The sequence below is a fragment of the Pan troglodytes genome, chromosome 7, assembly GCF_028858775.2.
Source record: "Pan troglodytes isolate AG18354 chromosome 7, NHGRI_mPanTro3-v2.0_pri, whole genome shotgun sequence".
In the NCBI taxonomy this organism is placed as follows: Eukaryota; Metazoa; Chordata; class Mammalia; order Primates; family Hominidae; genus Pan; species Pan troglodytes.
This window is the reverse complement of record NC_072405.2, coordinates 84,058,994-84,074,640: the sequence shown is the minus strand read 5'-3', so window position 1 is coordinate 84,074,640 and position 15,647 is coordinate 84,058,994. Positions and strand designations below refer to the sequence as shown.

The 15,647-nt window shown below is 41.6% G+C and overlaps 1 protein-coding gene across 5 annotated transcripts in view; it reads right to left on the bottom strand.

The window, feature by feature from the left end:
* The window catches only part of HNF4G (hepatocyte nuclear factor 4 gamma), a 155,235-nt gene extending 148,454 nt beyond the window's left edge, over nucleotides 1-6,781 (bottom strand). For 2 of the 5 annotated variants that reach the window (XM_063817194.1, XM_009455530.4), the window contains exon 1: nucleotides 6,443-6,781. The gene's annotated coding sequence lies outside the window, so the exon portion shown is untranslated. Of the gene's footprint in view, nucleotides 1-6,244 lie in introns of all 5 variants that reach the window. The other 3 variants (XM_063817196.1, XM_063817195.1, XM_063817197.1) reach the window with 3 other exon arrangements.
* Nucleotides 6,782-15,647: the final 8,866 nt, after the last annotated feature.

The following is a 15,647-nucleotide window of genomic DNA, read 5'->3' as shown; positions in this document are numbered from 1 at the left end:
AAATTGTACACTTTAAATATATGCTGTTTATGGTATGTCAATAACACCTCATAAATCCAAGGTTTTTTTTTCTCCCCCAAAGGAATAAACTCCTGATGCACACAGTAAGATGAATGAATCTCAAAATAATTATGCTAAATTAAAAAAAAAAGACATAAAAGGGTACATAGTCTATGATTCTATTTATATATTATCCTGGAAAAGGCAACATTAATGACGGAAATCAGATCGGTGGTTGCCGGGGGTGTAGTGGAGGGGAAAAATTACAAAAAGGCACAGGGAGTTTGAGGGGGATGGGTGCAGAAATGTTCTTTATCTTCATTGTGGTAATGGTTACAAAACTACATACATTTGTCAAAACTCACTGAAGCACATGCATAAAAAGGGGTTTTACTGATTGCAAATTATATCTCAATAAACCTGACTTAAAAATAAAGAATTTTTATTTAATTTCTTAACCTACTCCAGGAAAAGTGAGTTGGCTTTTCACTAGGTTTTAATAATACTTCCCCAGGACTCAACAATTATACTTAGCATGGTGAATAATAATTTTTTTATTTTTTTAAAATCTTTTAGACAAAGTCTCTCTTTGTCATCCAGGCTGGAGTGTAATGCTAGAATCTCGGCTCACTGCAATCTCAGCCTCCTAGGTTCAAGCAATTCTCCTGCCTCAGCCTCCCAAGTAGCTGAGCTTACAGGCGCCCGCCACCATGCCCATGCTCATTTTTGTGTGGGGTTTCATCATGTTGACCAAGCTAATTTCAAACTCCTGACCTCAAGTGATCCACCCGCCTCAGCCTCCCAAAGTGCTAGGATTACAGGCATGAGCCACCATACCCAGCCAATAATTTTTTTTTTTATAGGTATCCCCAGCCAGACAGGAGAACTTTAGGAAAGAGTTGTTTCTAAGTCATTGCTGAGAAATATAGAAATGTAGGTCAGTTTCAATCTCTCTCACCCCTTCATCTTACATATTCTATAATTGATCAATTCAGTTTAAATACCTTTGAAACCTACAGATTCTAATCTCTTCTCACCTTCATTGCCACTGGCCACTATCGTAGTTCTTACTATTCCCCTCCCCACCCCTCCCCTCCCTTCCCCTCCCCTTCCCTCCCTTGCCCTCTCCTGTCCTCCTCTCCTCTCCCTTTCTTTCTGTCTTTAACCCATTTTCCAAAATGCTGCCAGTCAATCTTAAGAAAAAAAAATCATAACTCAACCTGCTTAAAGATTGTGATGGCTTCCCGGTGCCTTGCAGACATCGTCCAATCCTTGTTACCCACATTCAGTATTGTTAGAATCTGGCCCAGTGTTCCTTCCCCACTTCATCTCTTGCTACTATTCCTACTGCAAGTCTGATCTCCTCTGCCCCAAATACTTTTCTAATTCTTCTCTACTCAGCAAGTTCTCATCAGAAGTCATTAACACTTCCCTGAAATATCTCCAGGCTACTCAAGCTAAATGTACCCTTTTTGCTTCTGTTTTCCACGGTATTATACTAATTATAATTATCTGTTATCCTAATATAATAGTGTCACCTTATGTTTGTCTTCAAGGTAGATTATCACTGTTTGCAGTGATACTTATATTTGTATTCCAGGTACCGTATAGAGACCCTATAACTTAATTCCTGCTAAAATAATATATATTAACTTTATTTGGAACCTATAACTATGATGTCTGAAATAAGAAAATGCAAAAAAAAAAAATTCTAAAACACAATCCATAACCTTCAGTCAGCCAAGAGCATAAGCAAAGCACAAGACAGTGCGTAAGCCCACGGGAACAAAGATTCAAAATACTTAAAACATTAAATTGTCAGATCCAGGTGGTATCATACTTTTAAATGATATCCTACTATTAAATAATGATACTTTTAAATGAGATGGGGGAAAAGCTGCCTAGATTTCTTGTCAACTTTTTGTTATCCTTTATAAATATGATTCTTCTATACTGAAATAGAGTGTAGGAAGTGTCAAACATTCAACAGACAAAATGCTTTATTTAAATAATGCAAGAATTTATCCATATGTACTTTGAAAGTAAGAACTATTTTCTCATTTCATAGCTATTTAATCTGAAGAAACATTAAATGACTTGCTCTGGGATATACAACTGACAGGCGGCAGAATTGAGATCTGCACACAGGTAGGAATAACTCCAAAGCCAATGTTCCAGCCCTGGAACTATACTTGGTGTGATTTTTCTCTACACTGCTTAGCTGAAAGCTCCAAGAAATTAGAGACTCTCTTTCTTATTCATCAATACATCTCCAAGGCCTATTAGAGGGCTTGGACAGGTTTCCAGCGGTCCACAATTTTCTGAAGTTATAAGTACTTTGTGTATATAAATATAATAATCTCTAGAGAGAAGATCAATAAAAACAAGTAACACCTATTAAGAACTTACAACAAGTCAAGCAGTGCTGTAGATGCATTATCTCACTCTACCATAAGAACAGCAACACAGAACACATACCTGGTACTCAATGTGCCAGGCACTGTTCTAAATGTTTCCCATGGATTAGCATATGTAATTACCCTACCAATTATATGACATAGGTATTATAATTGCAAACATTTCAAAAATGAGGAAATTGGACCTCAAAGAGGATAGGTTGCCCAAGCACCCCCTCCCTTCCCATTTAGTGAATAACTGGGCTGGGATGTAAACCTTGCCATCTGACAACAAGGCCTGCCCTTGTGACTTATGCACCACGCAGCTTCCCATGAAGCTAGTCATCCTTAAAGACCTTCATGTTCTTCAAAATGTTGAGTGTCACACAAAAAGAAAAAAGTGAACTCCCTATTCGTTTTCCAGGAAACCATCTTGATAAAATAAAAGGTTTTCAGGGGAACATCAGATGTTATCAGCTAATTCTATCATGTAAAGAGCATACTCTGTCAACATGTTTTAAAATATAAGGTAGGGAAGAACAGGCAATAAGGCAAATCTGTTATTTAAGTTCTACCCATAATGAGTAGGTAAATAGTATTGAGTTACAAAGATACATATGGAAACCAATAGGTCTGTGTAGCTCCTACAAATTATCCAACAGCAGCAAGGGTGCTGATACCTCTTACAGATATTCTGTGGCCTAGAAAAGTGCCTTCCCCAGGGAATATTCAGCCAAGAACAAAGGGACATGGTTTGGTTTGTGGGTAGTGTAAAGGTTTCAACCGTTCCTCTGCTCAGTTAGGCACCTTTGTGCAGCGAGCAACTCAATGAGGACATGGAGCAGCCATAGTTATGTTCACGACCTAGAGCTGACATGCCTGCATTTGAATCCCCAGCTCTATCCCGTGTAAACGTGTAACCTTAGTCAAGTTATTTCATCTCTCTCTGGTTCACTTTTTCCGTCTGTAAAGTAGGAAGAATGTTAATATGAACAGCACAGAATTGTTATAAGAATCTAAAAAGCAAAAGGCATATAAATTGCCTACAATAGTACCTAGTGCATATTAAGTATTCAATAAGAATTACCTGATCTATATGTGTGTGTGCGTGTGTATTCTTTAAAACATAAGAATAAGAGTAAGCCATATTTGCAGAGTTCCTTATGTCTCTATATGAGTGTCAGGACTGACACCAATAGGTATAAATACCTTTGAGGATGGTGGAGAGAAGTAATTGCAAGACTGTGTTTGTTTCAACAACATACCCAGTTGTTTCATTTGCATGGATAACTTTTTAAAGGACCCAGAGCTATAACACCTCATTTAAAATCATACTTTTGCCCTAGGGGTGTGAATCTTCTCTTAGGAAGGAAAACATGTAGTTACAAACCACAAAATCACAACTGCAACATGTTGTTATTGCAAACATGGTCCACATGTTTGCAATCTAGAAATGCTCATTATCATGTATCAGTATCTCCAGCCATTCAGTAAATGGATAGTAACAAATGCAGTAGATTCTTTTACAAGCTCAGAATAAGATGGTATATTCAAGTGTATTTCATTCCATTCCCATTTTACTATATTTTTAAAGAAAAATTCCCGAACTCCCCAAGTCAGATGTTCTGGGACTGGTTTATATAATTCCCAACAATGAGAAATCAATTTTTCAACAGTAGATTGACAACATTCTAAATAAATCATTATTATAAAGTGTTGGCAAGCATGGTACAAGAAATATACTGTGGGTGTTTAGAAAGGCTCTTGGCAATATCTATCAAACATCTCCCTGGTGCCAGCAATTCTCTTCTCAGAATAAATATTCAGCAGTACCCATGCAAAGATAATGCACATAGATATTCATATCATTGTTTGTAATACTTAGACATTGAAAAATCCAAGCGAATATTCTGAGGGACACTGGCTGGTTACATTGGGTAGACACATTTAAAAAAAAAATCTGTATATACTGACAGATAAGTATTTGAAAAATATTAAAGAAAAATAAATTTCAGAATACTAGTATGATATGAACCATTCAAATTTTAAAACAATAAAAGAAAACTGTCTGTGTTATACACATAGAGATTAGAGAAACACAAACCCAAACATCAACAGAAGTTACACATACATGGAGTGGAATGGGGAGGGGGCTCTTTTTCTATTTTACTATGATTTTGATGTTTTATGAGAAAATATTACCTTCAGAATTTATAGAAAAAACAAGAATTTAAAACAAATAAAAACAGGCCGGGCGGGGTGGCTCACGCCTACAATCCCAGCACTTTGGGATGTCAAGGAGGGCGGATCACGAGGTCAGGAGTTCAAGACCAGCCTGGCCAACATGGTGAAACCCCATCTTTAATAAAAATACAAAAATCAGCTGGGCCTGCTGGTGGGCGCCTGTAATCCCACTCTGGAGGCTAAGGAAGGAGAATTGCTTGAACTGGGGAGGTAGAGGTTGCAGTGAGCCGAGATTGTGCCACTATACTCTAGCCTGGGTGACAGAGCAAGACTTCATCTCGGAAAAAAAAAAAAAAAAAAAGAACAAGGCACTCAAAAACAAATACTTATTATTTACATGAGGAGTATTTTTTTTAATCTTAGCAATCCCTAAAATAAATTTGCGCTATCCCATATGCCTATAACCGTGATTAAAAATGCAATATTTGTGAGATCTTAATAAACACACTTTACTAAAAGAGTTGAACCTTCATAAAGCACGTTGGAAAAATGTCCTTATTTGTAGGCCCATAACTGGAGCTTAGGAGAAATGGGAAGACAAACAGCTCTCAATTTTCCACTCCATTTTGAAAAGTGAAAAATGAGCAGTTTGCCACCACTCACCACCACCTCCCTCTCCTTGCCACACCTTCAAATGATACCAGGAAAGAGCCCAACACTACTTGGTCACCTACTTCAACCACACAGCAGATCAGGTGGCTTGAGTGAGAGTGTCCACAGGACATGAAAAGAGAGGGAGTGGTGGTGAGGAGGTGGGGACAGGAGGACTCCTAAGGAAAAACGGTGACAGCTAGACAGGAAGAATGTTTAATGACAAATAACCGCTTCTAAAGAGAGAAGGGAAACCTGTAAAATGAACGAGAAAGCAGAAGAAACTAACAAAAACAAAACCAGGAAATGGTGCTTTCAATGAGTGTTTAGTTTCCGGGACATCCCATTCACTTTTGAGCTTCTGGATTCTGTATTCTCTTGCCCTTGCCTGCAAGTGAAAACTCATGCTGATTGTTTTGCTTGTTGTAGCAGTGCTTTGACTCAGTTCCGAGCAAGATTTATAAGCACAGATCATCAGGTATGAAGCACATATATTCATTCCATTCTAAGATCTTATCACGTGCTGGCTTATTTCAGTTAGACACAGAACGGTTATTGCTTAACTGGCACGTTGTTAACTAAGCTTCCAAAGGACATTTCAACCCAAAGTTAGCTAGGAAGATCTCAATACTATATTTAAAATATCCCCCAACGGCATCACCGGCAGATGCCCACTCCCAAAATGTGTCCATGAGAGATGGATGGAAGCTGAGACTTGAGCAAAGGCCATGCATGGGGTGATGCTGCAGGACCAAGCATCTCCCCACAGACCTCCAGGGTCCACGAATATCCATTTGTCCTGGCCTTGCCCCAGGCCACAGAAGTACTTACACGGAAGACCCCCAGAGACCTGGGAATCACATGACCCGCTACAGCCACCAAAGCTTTCTCTGCACCCAAACAAATACAACACTCTCTCTCTCCTTCTCTCTTTCTTTCTTTTCTAAGGTAAAGGACTGGCACCTTTCAATTCCCCGCTCCCCCCCCCCCCACCCCACTGCCCGCTGCCGCACCTCCAGCGCCTTCTTCCCTCCAGCGCAGGCTGGGCGAGGCCTCGGGGTATCTGCTTTCAACACGGCCTGGCCTAGGGGTCCTGAGGCTCAGCCCCTCCTTCAGCCGCCCGAGGGGAACCGAGGCTCCTCCTGCCCGGCAGCCGCCGGGGCGGTGCGCTGCGGCCAGCCCGGGCCCCGGGCGGCGGCGGAGAAACTTACCTGCGCGGGCCGCTCCCGGAGCTCCCGAGTCGCAGTCAGCCGCGCGGCCGCCGCCGCATCTCCCGGCAGCAGGTCCCCCACCCACCCCGCCGCGCTGTCCCGCGCCGCACTTTTCCCAGGCTGGGAAGTTTGCTGAAAGCGAGGAGGTGGGAAGTGGGGGTAGGGATGGGGGGACTTGGGAGAGGAAGCTTAAGGATTTTGTTGTTGTTTGTTTGTTTGTTTGTTTTTCCCGATCTCTAGCAAAGATTTTAGACCATATGCTAGGAGAATATTAGCTTTGCTCAATGGCGACAGGGCAGCGGCCTGACTCTCACAGTCCGATCGATTTACTAAACAAACTGAAACGTGGGTGGGGACGTTAAACAGTAACCAGCAGACTCAATGAAAACTGAAAGCAGCGAGGCCGCCACCGCCTCGGCGCGCGCATTTCCCTGTTCCCAAGGCCCCAGGGCGACTGGCGGTCGGGCCAGCGAGTCCCAAAGCCCGGCCTCCCGAGACCGCAGCGGCTCTCCCGGGCCTCCGCGGTGCAGCCAGGCGGTGACTGCCGCCGCCTCATGCCGGAATCTCCACTATGCGGGCGAGTCGCCCCGCGCTGGACCGCTCGGGGCTAGAGCGGATCGGTCTCCGCCTCCTACAACCTGCGGAGCCCCCGAGGGTCCGCGCCTGCAGCCCGAGGCCAGGGCATCCTTCACGCGACGCGGGCGAAGTCCCCTCCCCCGCCCCGGGTCACGCCTCGTCTTGGGCGATGTCAACCCTGGCTTGTGGAAGTGCTTCTGGACACGTGGTAGCAGGGAGAAGCCTGCTGACCCTAGAATGCTGATTTCATCCTGAGCTCATGAGGTCCAGAAAACGGCTGGAAGTATCATTAAAGGGAATTAAATGGCTTCCTAGGGGCAGCTCTGAAGCCACACCACTAGGGGAAGCCGCCACCGTTTCTTCAAACTGCACCTTGGGCCTCTGGGGTTATATTCTACCATGACGCTCCTGACCACCTAGCTCAGCAAGAGTTCTGGGAAGAGGAGGGGGAATGGTTTTCCGTTCCCATCCGTGCCAGCTACCTGTGGTTTTAGTCTTTAAGTACCTCTTTAGATATGTATTTGATGGAAAACTTCCCTTTCTCCCTCCCATACCCTTTAGCTTTCGACTTGCAGAAGTGGGTCTCAGACCCGTCCCAGATGCGCTGATCTTCTTGGTCAGGCATTTGTTCACCAGCAATATAGCCAGAGCGCCGGCTTTTAAAAACATCTCAACAATTTAACTCGTGGTTTCAGGAATGAGTGACTTCAGGTCAAACAAGTAATTATCATCGTGAGATAAATAGTTACTTAATCCGTAAGATTTTTCTTTTCCTACCAGAGGGTTGGCTGATATTTTAAGGCTGTAATAACAATGCCAGGGAGATCAAAGGGCTAGGTGTTTTTTTCTTTTTCTTTTTAGATCGGATTTACTAAACTTTCTCAGTTTTCTCCTTCTGAATATCTTGCTGAAAGGTTCTTTGAAAAACAAGTTGTTGGCTGTTTTAGAAATGAGGACAAAGGAGAGAGATCATATACTATTTTTCTTAAAATCGACCTTTTTGAACAAAACACATTCTTTGGTTCCTCATTGCCCACGCGGTTTGCAAACCGTGTCAAGAGAGTGGCCTCTGTTCATGTCGCTCATGGGAAACCATCCAGACACGGCAGAGGCAAAAGAGTTACAATTAACGGGTTATATTTATTATGCAAATCTTTCATAGGTGTGTTGTTTACAGATCACCTGTGGACATTTTCTTTAAAAATATTTCCAGATACTTGGAGAATGAAGGTTGTTCTATTCTATGCCAAAATGTGAATATATAGTTTCCATAAAACACAAAGTCTGGAGACAAGTTCTTCATCCTCATTCACAGAAGCTTTAATGACACCTGACATCTCTTGTTCCCAGCAGAGAAATAATATTTTAATTCAATAGTCTCAGTTTATTCCACTGTTAATCTGCGATGTAAGTGGGTTGGGTTTTGGATAATCAATTCATTACTGGTATGTGGTAGAATCGCTGATCTACCAGGAAATAATCACATGTTCTGTGTACAAAATTATTTTGACACAATAGGTAGAACCTTTGCGATAAAATTTATCAACACGAGGATTTTCAATAATGAAAAAAAGTCATGCATTCAAGAAATTAAACTCTGTGAAGTCTTAGTTATTATCTAAGAAAAACATTGCATTTGTTCAATTTTTTAAAACCCCTGAGAAGAGTTTAGGTAACACTGCCAATCCTCCTGTGCCAGGAGCAAGAAAGGAGGGGTTTCAGATGAATGAATGGATGAATGAATAAATAAACGACGTTAAGAACTAGAAGGAACAAGGATTTGACTCCATTCTGGAGCTTGGCAGTTTTTACTAGATAAACCAATGCTACACGACCAAGCTTTAGAGCATCACTTATATTGTTCCTGAAACTAATTTATTACGATTCTCCATGGCATGGCTTTAAGCTGCTGAAGATGAAAAATGTGCCCTATGGAGAGTCGTCCCCTGATGCTTGGGGGTACGGGGGGCGGGGGTTGGACAACAATAAGAAGAAAGGCTCAGGATAATTTTTCAGGGAAAGGTTCTCAGTAGATACAATGTTCCATTTCGCTAGTTAGTGGTTAGGGGGAAATTATACACATATATATTTATGTTGCATCTGCTCTTTTAACCTAAAACTAAATACACAAAATGTGGCGTCAAAAAACCCTTTACTTCACTTTCCTATTAAATGTCTCGTTTAGCCTGTAGTTTTCCTTTTCGCTTCGGTACTTAATCTTTTTTACACCATTCCCCCAACTCCCCACCCCTACTCTCGCGCTTCCCAACGCCACCAAGATTGTTGCCTTGATAAGAACTCCAGGTTCTCCCAGGAACCGTTCTGATACTATTAATTAAAAGCAGTGGCCTCAGGCAGAGGGCTCAGGAAGTAGGGAGGGCGCGGGCCCGCGCGCACAACCTCAGGGAAAAGGTCTTTATGATTTCAGCATCCAGAGACTCTATTTCCGAGGACAACTCCGCACCCATGTCCTGGTACGTGAAACCATCACCAAACGCGAACGGGAAGTGTCCTCTTCCTGCCTAGGTGCTGCTGGGGCGCTGCCACTCCTGCTGACCGGGTTCAGAACCCGATTTTTCGCAACCGCGGTGGCACCCACGCCGGAGTCGTTACCTCCCCGCGCGGGCTCAATCAGTGGGGATTACCGCCCACCCTTACCCCAGTTTACACGCAGGAAGGGGGGAAAAAGGGAAGAAAATTAAAAGCTCATGCAGTTCTCCTCCCATTCTTTTCTAGATTTGGGCACAGCTCGGTGACACCTTCAAAGCCACTCGTATAGAAAGGACCGCGGGCGGGACGCGGCCACCGGGACTCAGGTTAAATTTAATCTATAGCTGAGCTAATCGCTCCTCCAACTCACCCAGTGGACCAGTGTTTAACCCAGGGGGCGAAACAACGGATAAAGCAGCCTCCGCCAGAATTTCAAAAACTCCCTGGAGGCTACTGAATGTTTTATGCATCAGAAGGGAAGGCTGGGATTCTGGTCACTGTGGCTAGGAGGGGGGAGGGCTCGGCCAGCAGGGTGAGAGTGGGGGCGGAGGCTGTTTCAGCCTTAAGCCATCCAGGCCTCGGGTTTATGGCCCGGGGCTGCTTCTGGCCGCGGCTCTCTACCTTGTTGCCCCGGCCTCTTTCAAAAAAGCAGAGGTTTTTTGCTCCCTGGCGCAGCCCAAAGCGAGGGCACAGATTGTCGGAGCTCTAAAGCTGCCGACTCGAGCCCCTGGGAAGGGGGATGCTAGGCCATTTCATCTTCTCCGACCTGCACTGTAGCCTCCAACGAGGTCCGCCCCCGCTGGGCCTGGAGCAATAGCGGACTGCAACTGGGACCCCGGGACTTTGGTACCCTCATCTACTGTTTCATTTGTCGGGCTTTCCACGGGGCGTCCACTTCTTAAAGACTTAAATTTAACACGGTGAAACAAGAACAACAACAAAAAAAATCAGTAGAACAGACCGATTGAACATGGCACAGGGATTGATTAGTACTCCCAGTCCTACCATCACTGTGCAGACTCTAAAAAGAAAAGAAAAAAGTCCATACACTTGCATGACCCGTTTGGTGGTCAGACATTCAAAAACACTAAAGCTGCAGGCGTGGCCTTCAGGACTGGCCACCCTAGTTGGCCCCACATTGACCCAGATAAAAATTAGTCTATTTTGCCCTCAAGTCACAGATCAGAAGCACCCAGAGTAAGTTCAGTTTAAGGAAGGCCACAGGAATGTTCCCAGACTCCGTTACCTGTTAATAAAAATGCAAAGCCAAGATTTCAAATTGAGCGTCTAAATTGAAACTACTCTGCGTATGTTACGCATGTGGCTGAGACACCGTGAAAATCGAACATACTTAATAATTCTCAATGTCAAGGTATGGTTCTTGTAACAAATAGGCAAACTACTAGGCTGGATCCCTTCTCTTCCCACCCCCCTCTTTGTAGATTTCCTGCTGAAGTATTGATTGCCAAGGTCTCTACAAGATTTGCAAACTTTTACAGTCATTTATGGTGCATGCAATAAAAACAGGTGATATGAGCATGCTAGTTCAAGGTGTAATGCAAAGATGTATTCGGTGCCCTTGGCAACTATCTGTGAGACCTGTTTGTCTTTGCAGAACCCGCCCTTCACTGCAATGAACCCCTCTGTAACAAAGATTGGCCCTTTACATTTCCAGGGCCTTGGCCCCTCAGTGGAAAGGCACACACGTTTCAAGTAGAAAATTCAGTTATTTCAGCTGTATTTCAAGCCAGGAAAGAAAAGAAAAAGAAAAAGAAAAAGAAAGAAAGAAAAACTTTAAACAAAACGGTGAGAAACAAGGAAAAAAGAACTATTTAAAATTCCCCAATTTCCTACTCTCTTTTTTTCATAAAGAAAACAAAGTAAATCTACAAACAATTTACAATGTACTCTCTCACTGCCCCTTGCAATTGGGCAACAGGGATCTTTCCACTGTGAGAAAATAAGAGAACTGAGATTACACAGAGACTACACCACATTTTGGATTGTATGTGTCCAAAGGAGAAAGGAAAAAGACAGAAAACGAGTGTATTGTGTGAAAATACTTAAAAGCCTTATTAGAAACCCTACCTTTCTTTACCAGTTTTACCAGTCCTTTTTTTGTTTGTTTGTTTGTTTTTTAGGATCTATGTAGGAGACTGGGGAGGGGGCTGAAGATAAAATGATTCATTTCTAAAATTTTGTGCTTTGAACAAAACTGGTTTTCTCATCTAGTGCTGCAAATAAGAATGGGTAACAAAATAAGTTCAAGAGATCTATTGTACAACATGGAGGCCATACTTAAGGACAAGGTATTGTACTTTTAAAAAATGCCAAGAGGGTGGATATTAAGTATTCACCTCACAAAAATGATAACTATGTGAGGTAATGCATTTGTTAATTAGCTAGACTTAACAATTCCACAATGTTTATATACTTCAACACATTATGTTGTATATAATAAATACATACAATGTTATATGTCAATTAAAAAATAAATGAATTTAAAAATAAAATAGAGTATTTGCAGTACTCCATAAACCCTTCCAGTCGCTACATTCTTCTGAAGGTAGCCACTATCCTGACTTCTAACCCAATTAGCTTTGACTATTTTTGAACTTTACATGAGTGCAATTATAATGTGCTTTAAAAAAAAAAAGGTGACACAGCTCCTGAAAAGCATTCAGAGTCCTATACCTGCCATCTAGTGGGCATAAGAGAAAATGCTGATTCTAGGCATCCTCCATTCCTCTGAGTTTAGTTGTTTTCTTACTTACAAACCAAAACAAGTATAAGAAATGAAAGAAAAATGTAAAATTATAGCTAAAGGGAAAGAAACACACTATTACACTAGGGAGCGTTATAACATAATCATTCAATTTATTTCATTTCCTTTTGTGTGTATTAATCATTAAGGTTATTGATCTTCACTCAGATCATCAATTTATTATAATACTAGTTTTTCTTCTAAATATCTTCATATAAATTTTATGCTATTTGTCTTTTTTTGGATTAAATTCACTATCAGCTTTGGATCCAGTTGACAAGCAAGTTTCAAAAATTCAAAAAACAGCTAAGAGGTACCTACTTCCTGTTTGGACTCTGAAAATATGCACACAAAGCCATCTCTCATTTTCTCAAAAAGAAAGAGAAAAGGAGGATGAAAAGGAGAAGGAACAGCAGCAGCAGCATCAAAGAAAGATGGAGTTGATTATACTTATACACTCACATGCTTGCTTTTGGTACCTTGCTATAAGTTTTATACTCCTTCAAAATTAGACCTCATCAAATACAGTCGGCCCTTTCTATCCATGGGTTCTGCATCCCTGGATTCAACACACCGAGGATCGAATATATATTTGTTTAAGACAGGGTCTCCCTCTGTCGCTCAGGCTGGAATGCTGTGGTGCATCTTGGCTCATTGAAACCTCTGTCTCCTAGGCTCAAACAATCCTACCACCTCAGCCTCCCAAGCAGCTGGGACTACAGGCATGCACCACAATGCCCAGCTAAATTTTGTGTTTTTAGTAGATGCTGGGGTTCACCATGATTGCGCAGGCTAGTCTTGAATTCCTGAGCTCAAGCAATCCACCCATCTCGGCCTCACAAAGTGCTGGTGGCATGAGCCATCGCACTCGGCGGAAAATATTTGGGGAAAAAAAAATGAATGGTTGCATCTGTACTGAACATTTACAAACTTTTTTTGTTGTCACTATTCCCTAAACAATACAACTATTTATATAATATTTACATTAAATTAGGTGTTATAAGTAATCTAGAGATGATTTAAAGTATACTGGAGGATGTGTTAATACTTAGGTGATATACAAATACTACACTTTTTTTATTTTTTATTTTTTATTTTTTTGAGACAGTCTTGCTCTGTCACCAGGCTGGAATGCAGTGGCATGATCTCAGCTCACGGCAACCTCTGCCTCCCGGGTTCAAGTGATTCTTCTGCCTCAGCCTCCCGAGTAGCTGGGATTACAGGCATGAGCCACCACACCCAGCTAATTTTTGTATTTTTAGTAGAGACGGGGTTTCACCATGTTGGCCAGGATGGTCTCGATCTCGTGACCTTGTGATCCACCCGCCTCTGCCTCCCAAAGTGCTGGGATTACAGGCCTGATCCACTGCACCCGGCCTACACCATTTTACATTAGAGATGAACGTTCTCAGATCTTGGCATCTTCAGGAAGTCCTGGAAGCAATCACCCATGGATACCTAGGGACAACCTCATCAAAAACAACTAAAAATCTACTTGGTAGGGCAACTGAAAACTACTTTTTGTTGAAGTTCACATTATAAAATATTTAGCATATGTAGAAGGTTTACTGAATGAAATAACCATTAAAAAATCATCACTATATTTTAATGATAGCTGACATTTTTTATTTTAAGGGTGCTTTTAATATGCCAGGATTGTTTTATGGGATTTTAATTAGTTAACACATTGAGTACTTACAACAACCCTAGAAGATCTGTATCGTAAACACCATTTTTCTGGTGATCGCGGAAGCTAAGGAATCAGCAAGTCATAAAGCTGGTAGGTCAGAGCTGATATGGTTCCAGAGCCGAGGGTGGCGTGCATCTTCCATGTCATACTGCCTCCCATAAACAAAAGAGGCAAAAAGACATCACTGCAATTCAAGTTAGAGGCTAAAAGAGTCTGAGGGACAGAGCAAGACTCCATCTCAAAAAAATGATAAATATTAAAAAAAAAAAAGAGATACAAGATACATCCAAAAGGAGCATTTGCTTGAACGCACATGGTCTGTACTATATCAGACATCCAAATGAAAGGAAAAAAAAATCAGTTAATTAACACTAATTATAAAAATCAAGTACTAAGAAAAATATATGTAAAAAGCAAAAAATATATTCACCCATCTCATCTATTTAGTATAATTTTTGACCACTATCGTTCAAACCTTTATTGTAGATTGATTCTACAGTCTATGCCCCTCTGTACTTTAATTTCAAGTCATGAAGTTACCAATGCTACTGCAAACAGTTCTTGAAAAGCCCTCCAACATACTGCCAAAAATTTGTCCCTGAACTTAGCTGGCTTCATCATCTCAATTATTTTTCCACTTTGCCTCATTCTAATTTCCAATTTTATCTTATTTACAAAACAAAGTGTAAGTGTGTTCTGAACATATTTTTCTATTATCTAATTACAGAAAATATTATCCTCTTTTCAGGACAGTGACTGTATAAACCTGAGCTGGTTAAACGTATTCAAATTCCTCAATAATTGTGTCATGAGAACAAGACTTCTCTTCTGGAAGCATATTGCTCATTTTAGAAACTGTAGGTGAATGATCAATCTATGACACAATATGTTTTTGTTTTGTTGTAATCCACAATATTTGAAATATTAACGATGACTAATTAAGTAGCACTGTAGCATGTGTAGGTATTAATTTATGAGTAGTGAATGCTTTCAAAAGCTGACAGCAGCTGGTGCGGGATTCCTGCCATGGTTTAACAAGAGAAGCCACTAGTTCTGCCTTCCCGATCTCTTACATGCCTCCAATCAAGATCAGACAGCAGACAAAAGCTGAAACTACAGCAGTCAGGCCCTTTGTATCTCTCTTGTATATCCATGTAGATCTAAGTGCACCTTCCCCTTTTCAGGAGGAAATATTGATGCTCTCACAGGAAGAAGAGATTCAACTCCTGTTTAAGGTTAATCCATCCACCTGTGTTCTTGATTCCATCCCTTCCTGCCTATGCCTGGCCTTGTTCTACCAATTACAGTATTTCTTTTTCTTATATCTTCACACTCTCTCTCTGCAATGGTTTCTTCCCTGAAGGCTATAAACAGGTTCAAGTCTTACCAACAAACCAAAATATTTTAAAAAGCAAAAGCAAAATTTCCTCTCTACTCTGTCTCCTTCTGGTGTTGCCCTATTTTTTTTGTCCTTTGCAGCCAAGATTCGCTAGCCAAGTCGACTTATGGTCTCCTTATCAACACCTTTCATTCACTCTTCCACCCACCATAATCCGGCTTTAGCTGGTTCCACTCCGGGGACTCTGCTCTCAGAAAGGGCCTTAGTGGCCTCCTGATTGGTAAATCCAATAAGGACATGCTCAATCCTTATATTAAGCTCACCAGAGTCTATGTCTAACCCTCTT